This window comes from Carlito syrichta, unplaced genomic scaffold (genome assembly GCF_000164805.1).
Source record: "Carlito syrichta isolate Samal-C Ts95f unplaced genomic scaffold, Tarsius_syrichta-2.0.1 Scaffold287411, whole genome shotgun sequence".
Classification (NCBI taxonomy): Eukaryota; Metazoa; Chordata; class Mammalia; order Primates; family Tarsiidae; genus Carlito; species Carlito syrichta.
The window spans coordinates 513,582-528,489 of NW_007231507.1; the positions used below are offsets into that span (position 1 = coordinate 513,582).

The 14,908-nt window shown below is 42.2% G+C and overlaps 1 pseudogene; it reads left to right on the plus strand.

Moving 5' to 3' along the window:
* Positions 1-11,749: 11,749 nt before the first annotated feature.
* On the plus strand, positions 11,750-12,045 carry LOC110595167 (annotated as a pseudogene).
* Positions 12,046-14,908: the final 2,863 nt, after the last annotated feature.

The window sequence follows — 14,908 nt, forward strand, 5'->3', positions numbered from 1 at the left end:
AAAGCTTTCTGGGGAAGATGGAGTCTTGACTGGTCCTGGCCTACTTCACCACAGCTGAGGGACCCGGGAACACTGCTCGCCCTGGGTTTTATACGCTGGGACCATAACAAAAAGCATCAGAGCCCTTCCTGTGTCTACGGGTAACTGGAGCAGAGCCTGGGCTGGTCCAGCCGGTTCCTTCCCACTTCTGGACTGTACAGTCCAGACACATTCTAGACATTCTTGAGAACCACAAGGGAGAAAGTGGGGAGAACTGGCTGCCCAGAAAACTGTTCTGAGAAAAGGAGGCATCCCCCTTGCAGGGAAATGCTTTCACTTTTTCAATGCCAGAATGCCAGCCCTTCAGTTTCCTTCCAAAATCACTGGGTGCATCTTCTCCGTGTCCTCGCTGGTTCCTTCTTATCTCTGTGCTCTCCTGCTTCAAGTGCCCAAAGCCTCTCTCCTCTCTATCTCGACTCCTGGCAGTCTCATCCTGGGTCATGATGCATGATAACTGCCATATTTGTATCTCTAGCCCAGATCTCTCCCCGGAACTCCAGAGATGTGTTCCCATCCGCCTACTCGATATCTCTACCTACAGATGTCTATCGTTTATTGGAGGTGCCTGAATACAATGCCACACACGGAGTGGCATAAAATAACAGAAATTTCTTCTGTCATAATTCTAGAGGCTAGGAGCTGAATTCAGCAGCAAGTCCATGCTTTCTCTGGAAGTTTTTGTGGAGGATTCAGTGCCTCTCTGCTGAGTGATTCCTGGCTTTCCAAGGTTTGGGAATGCATCGCTTCAGTCTCATCTTTACATTGCTCCCTACCCTACTGTCTGTGTCTCTGTGTCTTCACACAGCCTTCTAAAAAGAAGTCATAGGATGTAGATCCCACCCTAATCCAGTGTGGCCTCAGTTTGACTTAACTGATTACAACTGCAAAGATGCTATTTCCAAATCTGGTCACAGTCACAGGTACTGGGGTTCATGATTTCAACATATCTTGACCAGGGGCATAATTCAATCTGCCATGATATCTAGCAGACCTACCATGTCCCCAATCAAGTCTCCTGCCTCTTCCCTCAAGCCTGCTCCTCCACGGTTTCTCCATCCCAGAAAGGTCCCCGCCATCATCCCCTTTGCTCAAGACAAATGCCTTCTCTTGTGTCATACTGCATCAGCCATCAGAGAGCCCTGAGGACTCCACCTTCAAAGCATATGTCACTGATATGGCCACAGCTCACCTGGTCCACTGAGACCGGCTGCCCAGCTGCCACAGTGGCTGCTCTTTCTGTCCTCAATTATTACAGTGGCTTCCTGTGGGTCCCTTCCTGGTTCTCCCACCCTGGTTCTCTTCAGTCAGTTTTCCATAGTGGAGCTCAGGGGATCCTTTGAAGCGGAGTGTGAGAAACTGAAGCCAGCTCACTCAAGCTTTCAGTATCTTCTCATCTCACACAAAGTGAAAACCAGGGCACACAAGTTCACTACCATGTGCTGCAACATTTATGCTCCAGCCCACGCCCCTGTCCTGCAACCCTCCTCACCTCACCTCCGTCCTGCAATTTCCCCTCTCCCAATCTCACTTCCATCCTGCAACCCAGCCCACCCCGTCCACATCCTGCAACCCTCCCCCACCTCACCTCAGTCCTGCAATCTTCCCCTCCCCACCCCACCCCTCTCTTATTTTGCAGCCCTCCCTACATCACCCCCCATCCTGCAACCCTCCCCACCCCACCCCATTACCTGCTATCTTCCCCCTCCACCTCCATCCTGCAGCCCTCCCCCACCTCACCTCCATCTTGCAACCCAGCCCACCTCACTCTCTATCCAGCAACCCTCTCTTCCCCCGACCTGCAATCTTTCCCATTCCTCCTCATTCCACCCCTATTCTGCACCCTTCCCTACACCACCCCCATCCTGGAACCCTCCCCACCCCACTCTAGTCCTACAATCTTCCCCCTCCCCAGTCATTACAATCTGAACCCTCCCTCTCCTATCCCATCCTCCTCGCCCTTCCTTCCTCAGGTATCTTCCAACGTGCTCCTTGATCTGAAATGAACAGGATTTTGTGAGACGCATGTAGTTTCTCATAGGTTTCTACTCACTGGAATCCAAGTGCCCTGTGGGTAAGAATCTGTATCTGTTTTGCTTTTGCTGAAACCCCAGCACCTGGGACAATGGTTGGCTCATACTCAGGGATAGCACTGCTTGCTGTTGGGGTGAAAGACTCAGTGAAAGACCCATGAGAAAGCATAAGATGTTCAATGGTGATTAAAAGCAAGTTACTGAGCGTGCTGGCAAATGAATAATGAAGTTGGAGATTTGGGGATATTGGAGACTCCAGTAAGATTCATAGCTGAGATCCAGAAAGGTTGCTGGCATACCTCTAGGGCACTAATGCCCACCCATGGGAGATGGACCCTGGAGTATTTGAAAACTCAAAGAAATGGAGGCTCCCCCAATTGGTGCCTGGCCTCAGGCTTCTTAGAATTTAGTGAAACAGTAAAAGGAAAATGCTCATCAGATGGGACAAAGCAGGCTTACCTCCAATTGCATGGCAGGTGGAACACAGGCATTGCACATGCCAATCCTGAATCCAGAAGTCTTCCTGGAGAAGCCAGGGCCAGCTCCAACGGGACTTCAGGGACAAGGTAGGGGTCAGTGTTGTGTGCAGGGGTGGCTACTAAACCCTTCTTTCTCTATTTTTCAGTACATTGAGTGTGGAGTAACATTTCTAAGCCTGTGTAGATCACATAATATTTTAGAATAGAGGTAAAACTCTTAAAGTAATGAAAACTTTACATGCACATATGAGCATAGATAAGAACCTACCATCCTGGCTTTGATTAAGTAAATCTTTCCCCTTCAATAGAGGAAAAACAGAGTGATTACATGTTATACAAGGTCAGAATGCCATTCTTCAGCCTCAGCCTTCCAGGTAGCTGGAACTAGAGGTGCACACAACCATGCCCAGCTAATTTTTTTAATATTGTAGAGATGACGTCTCACCAGGTTGCCAGGGCTGATCTCAAACCTACAGGCTCAGGCAATCCACTCATCTTACCTCCCAAAGTGCTGGGATGACAGGCTGAGCCACCAAGACAGCCGTACTCTTACTCTTTATGATGTTGATACCCAAGTACACATGCCTGTGTATGTATACATATGTGTGTATTAGTGTACATGTGTGTATGTACACCTGTGTGTGCACGTGATTTGTAGACCTTCATATATTCATGTATGCACCAATGTGTCCCTGCACTTGTGTGTTCCTGTGCGTGCCTGCATGCATATGTAAGCTCGGAAGAGTCTACTTAGAGGAGATATATGTTCATTTGGGGAGCCATAAAAGCACACTATTATTTGATCTTGAAAAAGCAGCAACCACTTTGGAAGGGAACATTCCATGTCCCCAAATGGCTCACCCTGTGACTTGACTGATGAGCTGGGGTGGCAGTCTTGGCTCATCTTCACGATCTGAGGCTCTGACTCGGACTAAACCAATTCCTGGGATCTGGGACCCAGAAACTCATCTCATTAAATCCAGTTCCACTAGCTCCTAGGGCTGGTCCAGATCCCCTCACTTCTCACTTCCCTATGTTCCCTCCTAGTGTGTGGGTATTGTACTAAACATCAGTGTATTACATTACACAGTGTATTACATTACACAGTGTATTACATTAAACATCCTTTCATGTATCCAGGTTTTCTGTGGGTACATTTCATGCACAATTTCTTTCCTCCAATGATGTTATTTGTTTCCATACTAAAGTGTGGAGGGGGAGAGGTGAAGGGGTTGACCATAAAGCTATGTGGGTCCCATAACGATGGGCGTTTGCATCCTTAATGCTGAAATGCCACAGAATGCTTTGTTGCTCCACAGTGCTCTGAAGCCTTGGAGACACTGGCATGACGCAGGCACTGCACCCATGAAATGCTCAGCCCCTGTGCAGTCTCTGAGGCTCTGTCTCAGCTCCTCCTCATCTCTGCTTTACTCCAAAAAGCACACTCCCTCTTCCTGCAGTCTTTCTTCTACAGGACTATCCACAACTGAAATGCACTTCAACATACTGAACTAATTGCAACAGAAATTATTTCCAATGGCTAATGTGAAGAACAGATAAATAGAATTATTATATTTCTCTCCAAAGATCAAACAAAACTAAATTACCTTATTCTTGACATGGTGAAGAAAGTGGCTGGCTCTGTGTGTGTGTGTGTGTGTGTGTGTGTGTGTGTGTGTGTGTGTGTGTGTAGTATCTCTAATAAAGCCAAGCTTTGCTTCTTTATTATTACAGGATGTCTACACCTTTGATTAAATACTTTTCAATAATACAAAAGGCCCCCATTCATGTCTGAAGACACTCCTTTTCCTACATTCATCTTTATGTTGCCATAATCAGTGTATTTACTAGCCTATGTTTGGCGGTCATTTTACTATTTTATTTTATTTTGAGTTGAATCTTAATCTATAGCCCACATTGGAATGCAGTAGCACAATCACAGCTCATCATAACCTCATCCTTCTGGGCTGAGATGGAAAGATCACCTCAGCCTCCAAGTCAAGTAGCTGGAACTATAGGCATGTGCCACTACAATCTGTTATTTAAAAAAATTTTATTATAGAGACAAGATCTCGCTATGTTGCTCAGGCTGGTCTTGAACTCCTATGCTCAAGCAATTCTCCAGTCATGGTTTCCCAAAGTGCTGAAATTACAAGAATGAGCCGTCACACCCAACCAGCAGTCATTTTATATGCATTCAACTGAACAGAAACTTTGCAAAGGTTTTTATTTTACTTTATTTTATTTTTTGGCTAGGCTTTAAAGTACTATTTTAAAAATTTACTTGCACAGTGAACTAGAGTTAGCACTAGAAAGGAAACAAAAGGCATTCAACCTTTGAAATATTTCTTTTAGATCATATAACTAGTAGAGGGCAGTCTATCTTCACTGCAGTTCAAGGTTTAAGAATAAAAACTTTCTTCAAGATGGAGTTATTGCATTTGAATGTGAGATACAAATCAATTAGATACACATTATAGTTCCAGTACACTTTTTCACAAGAGAAGAGATTAGAAACAAGAAATCAAAGCAGAAGTCTTTCTATCTCCCAAAATGATGGATGCTGGCAGCCACTACACCAAAAAATCAGTTCTAATTGCTATTTCTTGATGTTTTCATGCAGCTGCACTGAAGAGAAACTCTTACGTTAGAGTTGATAAAATCAATTTCCCCTAGAGTTTTTTATTTTAATTTTTTACTGGAAGAAATGACCGTTAGTTAATGGGCCTGGGTGTTTATTGTGCAGTTTGCAGAGGCTACATGTATTCAATGAGGACTGCTCCTTATTTCCCTCTTGATTAGGAAAATTACATTAACCTCGTGGAGGACAAAAAACTGTTGTTGCATAACTTTTAAAAAGCAAAAGAGAATCCAAGAGCAATTTAATTTGTGAAAACAGAACATAATGAAGCTCCAAGAACCTAATTTATCTCTGAAGCAGATAAAGTAATTTTAAGGTTGGTGTTTTTTTAATCAGCCAAGTGTTGGAGTCGCTTTATGATTTTCAGAGTTAAAGCATGTGATTTGATTACTCTTTTCAGAAGCCCAGAACCCAGGCAGAACCTTGGTTCCGATCCAGGGCAAAACTGATTTTGCTGAAAGCTGATTGCCACCTCTCAGCTGTCAGACCAAAAATGCTTTTTCAAAGACAAATTTTTGTGAAGGCCCATTTATTCCCGTGGCCACCACATTAATCACTGAAGATTGCACAGCTCGAAGGACTTCTCAGTCCTCACAGCCTGTTCCTCTGAGGTGCAGCATGGCTCTGCTTGCCAGGAAGCTGCTGGTTCTTTCTCCACTGTGTGAGGGGGCATCCGATCAGAGCAATTATCAGCAATTCTGGATCCTGGAGGAGATTTAATGCCTTGGGCATGACTGGTGTCTACTTTGCAGACTCAAGTAGCCAGGGGCATTGTCAAGCTCTACACTATATCACACAGGAGCGTGATGGAAGAAGTGTCTTACCATCACTCACTGTCTCGTTCCTTCCCAGAGACTGTTGCAGGAACATGAGCCTGCCAAATACTAGAAAAATTGCTCTCTTTCATTACCCAGGCTCTCTGATCAAATGGCAGGGCTATATCTTCAGGGTAAGCTATTCTGTTTTAAAAAGGAGAAATTTCTGGAAGAGTTATTACTTATTCAGAATATTCTGAGATTTATTTGCTTATGAGTTTTTTCAACAGCATTGCCATAAATTCATAGGAACACTGTAAGTCTTTTCTAAACGTAAACTGTAGAGCTTGATAAATTGTCACAAAAACAAAGAATCTTTCCAAGCTCTACTTTTCTAAAGAAATAGAATCTTTTAAGCATCCTAGAAGACTCCTGATCTCCCTTCTCAATGCCCACTTGCCCTCCATCTGAAAGGTTACCACTATCCTGACATCTACCACCATAGACTAGTTTGACTTGATTTTAAATTGTATTTCAATGAATCATCAATATGTCATTTTTGCTCAGTGTGGCTCCTTTGCTCAGTATTATGTTTGTGAAATTTGTCCATATTGTTGTATGTAGCAGTAGTTCAATTTTCATTACTTTGTGGTATTACTGGGTGTGAATATAACATAATTTATGTATCCATTCCACTGTTACAACCATTTGAGTTTAATTTAGTTTGGGGCTATTACAAATTAATATTGCATATACATCTTTTGGTATACATTTGCAAGTGCATTACTGGGCAATATATGATTCATCTTATGCTGCATAAGAAAAATTTCCCCAAATCTAAACATGTTGAACAACCAACAATAATCATGTGTGATTCCTCATGGTCTTGGTCATGAGTTTTGGAAGAGCAAAACTGGGCAGTTGTTGCTTGTGGTCTCTCCTATGTTTGTGGTCAGATATCAGCTGGGACTGAAGACAGGACTCACATGGCTGGCAAGTTGTTGTTAACTTGGGATTCTGTTCCTCTCCACGTGGGCTTCTCTATAAGACCACATGATATACTCACAACTGACATCCCTCAGAGCATGTAGTCCTAGAAAACAAGAATTTCCTGTGGATCTGCTTCTGTTTTCTATTTTGTCTCTTGACTTTTAGTCACTTGTTCCTTCCTCTTGCTAAGTCTGATAATTGTTTATTGACTGTTAGATAGTGAGTATGAAAAAGCTGTAGAAATAACTTGAGTCTCTTGCTGCAGTCATTTTTTATCTAATTATATTGATTTTAATTAACTGACAAGTTGTGCATATTTATGGTGTTCAACATCATGTTTTGATACATGTACACATTTAAGAATGACTAAATCAGGCTTAGTAACAATGTACTGTAGATTTTAATATTGCTCAGAATAGATCATAAGGATTCTCTGCATGAAAATTAAGTACGTGAGGTAAAGACTTGTTTTTCTTTATTTAGGAGGCATTTGAGTATGAGCAGATCACTTAAATCCAGGCTGGGATTAAGCTGTTTGATACTGGGCTCTCACTTTTGCAAAGCGCAGGTTCTAAGGTTCATCCTGAGAATCTGGAAGTGTATTAGTCAATTTTGTGTTGCTATAAAAAAAAATACTCAAGACTGGGTAATTTGTAAAGAAAAGAAATTTACTTGGTTCACAGTTCTGCATGGCACCAGCATCTGCTGGGTTTCTGGTGAGACCTCAGGAAGTTTGCAGTCATGGCAGAAGGCAAAGGAAGACGCATGTCACATGGCAAGAGAAGAGGCAAGAGAGAGAAGGGAGGTACTAGACTCCTTTCAACAACCAGCTTTTCCATGAACAAATAGAGTGAGAATTCCATCATCAACATGGAAACAACACCATGCCAGTCATGAGGGACCTGCCCCTGTGATCCAATCACCTCCCACTGGGCCCTACCTCCAACACTGGAGGTCACATTTCAACCTGAGATTTGGAGGAGACAACATCCAGACCATGCCAGGAGGATTGGTGGGGGCTCCTTCTCTTCTTCGGGCCTAAACTTCAAGTTGTGTCTCCCCTTCCTGCCTTCCTCCTGCTATGTCCCTCTTCCCAGAACTGGCCAAAAATCAGCAAATGTCTTAAAAGCACAGAAAGTCATGTTCATCTCCATGCACTCCCTTCTCTCTGGACTTTTGCTCTCAAGTCTTGGATGCCTCAACAACCCTTAGCTCTATGTTTTGCATCAACAGCCAACCTCAGCTCTGGGTCCCAGACATTCGTTTGATGCTCTTGGTTCTGATCCTTAGCCCCTGGGTCCTGCAATGCTTATGAATTAACAAACACCATCAAGAATGAAGCATCATGCCTGGGCATGGTGGTTCAAGCCTGTAATCCCAACGTTTTGGGAGGCCAAGATGAGAGGATCACCTGAGCCCACGGGTTTGAGACCAGCATGGGCAACTTGACAAGACCTCATCTCTACCATAAATCAAAAAAAAAAATTAGCTGGGTGTGGTAGCATGCCCCTGTAATTTCTGCTACTTGGAAGGCTGAGGTGGAAGGATTGCCTGAGCCCAGTACATCAACACTGGGATGGCAGTGAGCATGCCACTGCACTCCAGCCTGGGCAATGGAGTGAGACCCCCAAATCCAAAAAAAGAAAAAGATGAAAAAAAGAATGAAGTATCATGAAATGTTGGACTCATCTCAGTGGGTTCCTCTGGGAAATGACATTGCAGTTTCTGGCTACTGAAACAGTTCTCTTATGTACTTAAACCCATTTGAGGTTTTGTTTTTCCTCTCAAGAATTTCTACTTGTTCTCAGGTGGTTGGTTGGTCTAAAAGAGATTATTACAGCATCCTAAGAAGCATAGCCTACACCGGTTTTTAAGCTAGACATGCATTTGGGATAATGAGCATTTAAAGAGAAGAATAATCATGTTGGCTGTGGTGAGCAGACCGATGTTCCTTCCAAAGATGTCACCTCCTAATCCCCAGAACCGTGACTATGTTAGATTAACTGACAAAAGGGTGATGAGGGCAAGAGATAGAATCTTGTTTGTTAATCAGGTGACATGAAGGCAAGGGTTTCTCTTGGATGATCTGGTGGAGCCAGTGTCATCAAAGAGGTCCTTATCAATGCAGGGAAGGAGACAGAAGAGAAGTCAGAGAGGACTTTGTAGATGCTGCACTGTTGGCTTCAAAGATGGAGGTGGAAGCCATGAGCCAAGGAATGCAGGCAGCATCAAGAAGCTTGGAACAGTTAGGAACAGATTCTCCCCTAAGCCTCCAGGAAGAATCAGCCCCGCCATCTTGGCCTTAGCCCAGGGAGACTTCTGACCTCCAGAACCGTAAGAAAATAAATTTGTGTTGTTTGAAACCTCTAAGTTTGTGGTAATTTGTTGCAGCTACAACTGAAAACCATACATGTATGTCATTTGGTGTGCTATTAAATAATATTTTTTTCAGTTGCTCCAAAAAAACAAGTGCAATTCAGCTCCTGTTCCAGGAAAATGCATGGAATAGTATCTCAGGTTGCACAGGAAAAATTTAGGGCATATTCATTTTGTAATGCTACAGAGACCCTGAAAACATAGGGGAACAAAATAAGAAAGGAAGTTTCTATTTAAATGTCCTCGAGGTATAGCATCATGGCATTCCCCTCTCAGATCAACTGAATGGAAGAGAGAAGCTAGGAAAAACATATTCTCTTGAGAATTAAGGTTAGTGCTTCTATTGGCTCAGCTACTTCTCTCACCACATAGTTCAATGATTCCTTGTCTAAGTCTATTTCTATTTTTTTAAAATATGATTTTTTTTTTACCATTTTAAAAAAAATACTAGTTTTCTATTTTTAAAAATACTATGAGTTGGATAACTTATAAACAACAAAAATTTCCTTCTCACAGTTCTGGAGGCTGGTGAGTCCGGGGTCAAGGAACTGACAGATTGGGTGTTTGGCCTGTTTTCTGGTTTTCTGGTGCCTGCTCACTGGATCTTCACATGGTGGAAGGGTGAGGGTCTCTCTGGAGCCTTTTTGTAAAGGTTCTGATTCCATTCATACGGACTCTGCCCCCATGACCCAGTCACCTCCCAAAGGTCTTGCCTCCTAAAACTATCTCTGTCTTTGGGGGGTTAGGATTACAATATATGGATTTGGGGATGACATAAACATTCAGGCCCTAGCACAGCTTGACCTTGCTCAGCGTGTAGCATTTCACTGCAGTGAACCCTAGTTGCCCAATTTTCCAAATCTTTTCTAGTCTTTATCCTTCTAAAGGGCAAGTACTGTGTCTTACTCAATGTTGCGTTTTGACTGTAGTGAAATCTACAGAACAGATAATCAATAAATATTGGTTGAAGTGAATTTAATTAAGAAGAGTGGAGTGGATTGAGGAATTGAAGACCTCATGGGGAAAATTATTAGGGAAACATAGTAACATTTTTGCTTACCACAATAAATAATGAAGGCACAATGCAAATGAATAGAAGATTGGCTACAATCCACTTTTAAAGAGTGAACACTCAGCTAGTTATATATATATATATATATATATATATATATATATATATATATATATATATATTCTTTTTTTTTTTATGAAACCATCTGCTAACAGCATACCATTTGCTGTGTCTCTCTTCAAATGCCAATACCTAGATCTGATTTCCAACCCTTCTCTCCTCCATGGACTGAAATTGCAATTTGAAAATGATCAAATTTTGTGGATTGTGGAAAATATAGAGGGGTACATTTATGTGTCCTAGAATTTTTTTGTAAAGACAGAGGGACTTTTGTTTGAGGAGTGATATGTACACACATACATTTGGGGGAAGAGGAGCACAAGCATATTTAGGAAATATATCATATTGTTATGGGCTGAATGCTTGTGCTCCCCCTCCCCCAAATTCGTATGTTCAAATTCCAACCCTCAATGTAATGGCATTAGGAAGCGAAACTTTTGGGAGGTGATTATGTCATGAGGGTGGGGTCCTTACTAACAGGATTAGTGCCACAGAGAATCCAAAGATAGACCCCTCATTCCTTCCACCTTGTGAGGATACACCATGAAGCAACATTTGTGAACCAGGAAGGGACCCTTTCCAGACACAGTATCTGCCAGCCCCTGATATTGTACCACCCAGATTTCAGACATGACATATAAAATTTCTGCTACTTATAAACACCGTTTATGGTATTTTGTTACAGCAACCCTCATAGACTAAGACACACATATAGATGATATATGGGAGTGCCAAAAAATGTATATACATTTAAAGAGATGTTAGCTATGTGCTACTTTTCAAAGTTGAATTGAATGATGGTAGCAATGTGTAGTATGGCATTCATTCATTCATGTTTCTGCCATTTTCTTTGACTGTCCTGCCTGTTGCACAGGGTTGCTAGCATTCATTTGATCCATGTCATCTTTTAAGTGAACGTCATACTTAAAATGTGCAGACATTTTTGGGACCCCTGTGCATATATTATATATGTGATATATATATCTATGTGATATATATGCAGTATATTCTAGGAACCTATTTCCTACCTCAAGTTCAAGTGAATTTAGGATAAAAGGGAGAAACCTTAGGCCCCCTAATGATGAATGACTGAAGGAATGAAATGAACCAAGAGAGATGAGGGTGAGCATCATAACAGAGAACGTGTCCAGTGGGGAGTAGATGCTTGCCATATTTAGTGAAGACTGGGAATAAATTAGCAAAAGTCAGAGACTGGAATTAGGTGAGACGGCGAGACGAGTTCAATCCAGGCTGGGATAACGGGAGTGTTCTTCCCTCCATTTGCATTGCAGGCATCTGCTGTAGTCATGCTCCGCCAGACCCTTGTTCAGGCCAAGAAACACCCAAACTTGATCCCCTTTCTGTATTTTTTGGAGCTGGAGGTCCTAGAGCCACACTGTAGTATCTCATGTGTCTGGCGATGTCCAATCCAGATTTTAGTTGGGACAGAAAGAATAATCCAGCGCCCTGGAACAAACTGGGCTCCAATGATCGATACAAGCTCTATTCGGTGAATGTGGATTACAGCAGAATGAAGAAAGAAGGTCCAGAGTTCTCAATGAAGCGATTAACTATAAAGCTGCTTAGAATGAAGGCCTTTTAGAAATCATCCATACAATTTTCTACTTAACCAGAAAATACTTCTCTGGATGCATGAAATCATATGTATGTATTGTGTTAGGATTACACTGATTAGTAAATACCTGATACTTGAAAAAAAAGAATTAGGTGAGACAGGATGTGCAGAGCTAACTGGAGTAAGGATAAGCATTAGGTCCAATTTTAGGAGGAAAACAAGCCCTAGGAACACGTAAGAGGGTCAAGCCCACAGTCTGGTCAGATAGAAAACGGCCATAAGCTGTAGAAGAATGCAAGGTAGGAGAGTCAGGGAGAAAGGCCTGACAGGCTCACAGACAGCATAGCTGGAATGCCCTCTCCTCTGTGCACTTGTTTGTAATGCTCTCCCCTTTACAGTTTGTTTGTAATGTCTCCTGCTATAGAATGATTACCAAAACACTGGGGTGTTTTTTGGAGTCCTGTCCTTCACTGCACCAAACCAATTGCTGAGACAACAAGTCTTTATATTCTGGTGATAGCAACTGAGAGAATAGGAGATTCATTCTCAAATTCATCTCCCTGTTCCACTAAAGTCAGGGATTTACATAGTGGGGCAGGAATGTAGAAAACAGGAATTAGGGAGGAGTGAGGAAGAAGAGCTGGTAAACAGGAATTAAGGAGGGGTCAGACATTTCGTTTTCTGGATGTAGTGATCCAGTGAGTTGTACTGCCTTTATTTTATAAGCCTGAGAGCAAGTTATCTGAGAAAGAAAGGAAATTAGCTAAGAAAAATACAAGTTTCACGCTCTAAGAGTAGGAGGGTCAATTTCTATGTTTTGCTTTGTTTTATTTTATTTTATTTTTGGAGTTGGAGTCTCACTCTGTCTCCCAGGTTGGAGTGCTGTGGCACACTCACGGCCACTGTCGCTTCAACCTGCTGGGCTCAGCTGATCCTTCCGCCTTAGCCTTTCAAGTAACTGAAACCATCGGCATGTGCCACCATGCCCGGCTAATTTTTTGATTTATTGTAGAGACAAGGTCTCACCATGCTGCTCAGGCTGGTCTCGAACTCCTGGGCTCAGGCAAACCTCTCATCTCGGCCTCCCAAAGTGCTGGGTTTACAGGCTTGAGCCACTGAGCCCGGCCTTATGTTTATTTATTTTATTTTTTTTAAAAAAAACTGTAACCATTATTTCCTTGGGGAAGTTGGGCCAGTTTCAGCATGAATCAATGTTTTCAAGGTTAACCTCGGCTCTAGGAAAGGAGAAAGAGCAGGTACTTGGGAAGACCTGGTTGAGGTGACAAGTTTGAGAGATGAGATAATGCCCGTGAGAAAGATCCAGGCTGCAGTGACATGGCGGTGGGAGGTTGTGGTGCAGAGAACCTCTTGCAAAATTCACCTTGAAGACCTACTCAGAGCCTAAATCACTCTGTTGGTCTTTTTTTTTTGAGTGAGGGTCTCAGTTTGTGGCTCAGGGTGGAGCGTAATGGCAAGATCATGACTCACTGCAGCCTCAACTTCCTGGGCTCAGGCAATCCTCCTGCTTCAGCCTCTTGAGAAACTGGACTATAGGTGCGTAACACCATGCCTGGCTAATTTTTTGATTTTTTTGTAGAAAAGTGGTCTCACTGTATTGCCTAGTCTGGTCTCGAGCTCCTGGCCTCAAGCGATCCTCCTACCTCGGTCTCCCAAACTGCCGGATTACAGCCATGAGCCACCGCACCCAGCTCTGTTGGCATTTTAAGGACGATAAAAATCTCAATAACAAAAGTAATGTTGAAGATAAGCAGAAAGCTTTCTGGAATGTAAGCAACAAAAGGACATTTCATCAAAAGGCATATAAGGTTTTTAGGTCAGACATAAAATAAAATGAATGTATCCTTTTGTAATGAGACATTTAGACATTACATTTCAGCTCACAAAGTGAAAGAACTAAAAGATTATGGTAAAATATCGCAGATCTGAAGTACCTAAAATTATTTCTGCATAAAATAAGGAGAAAGTCTCTGAAGTAGAGGATGGTATCAGCAATATTTATAAGATAGCTCTTATGAGTTCTCTAATCGGAACGTTTCTGCCATGACTGAACATTCATTACATTTCCATCAAAACAGGCACACACAATCACATCAGCAGATAGACACAAAAATATTTTGCTTTCGTAGGTGTCTTTCACTTTGAAATAAATATGTGGTAAATGGAAGCAATTTGTATTAATGCGTGTTCAACTTATAACTTATTTTTGGCAACTCTGCTTAGAATAAAATATTCTTAGCAAATATGCCATTATGATGGGAGCATATTAACAGGCAATTGCATACTGTTGTCCTTGGAAACGAGATGTCAATAATCAACCTTTTCTCGGCAAAATTCAGCGGGTAAAGTCATTGAACTTCCTGGGTGAGTCAGAGCTGACACTCAAATTTAAACTTGTGGTTTATCCGAAGAGCATCTATTAAACAAATTTGCAGTAGAAATAATATTTTAGGCAAATACTAAAGCTACTTACATGAACACAACTGTTTTCAAGCACCTTCAAGTGTCTGGAAGCATCTGTTTACTCGTAAACACTTGACATACTAATTGGAAGTCATTCTGGTTTCTTTATTAAGAAGTTTCCTTATGAACTTTCTTTTAATTTTTATTTTTTATTCTGTGACTTAAAAAAACAGAAATTTGTTTTTTCAGAATTCTGGAGGTTGGAAGTCAAAAAGTGGTTTCTAAGGAGGGCTCTCTTCTGGGCTTGGAGACGGCTCCTTCTGTCATGGCCTCACATGGCCTTTTCTCTGTGTGCTCTTGGAAGGGTTGCAGGTAGAGAGATGTGGTCTCTCTCCCGCTTCTTTTTTTCAGTATTTTTTTCAGATCCATTGTTTTGAGTGTGGCTCTGTTTAAAATCTGCACACGGGAA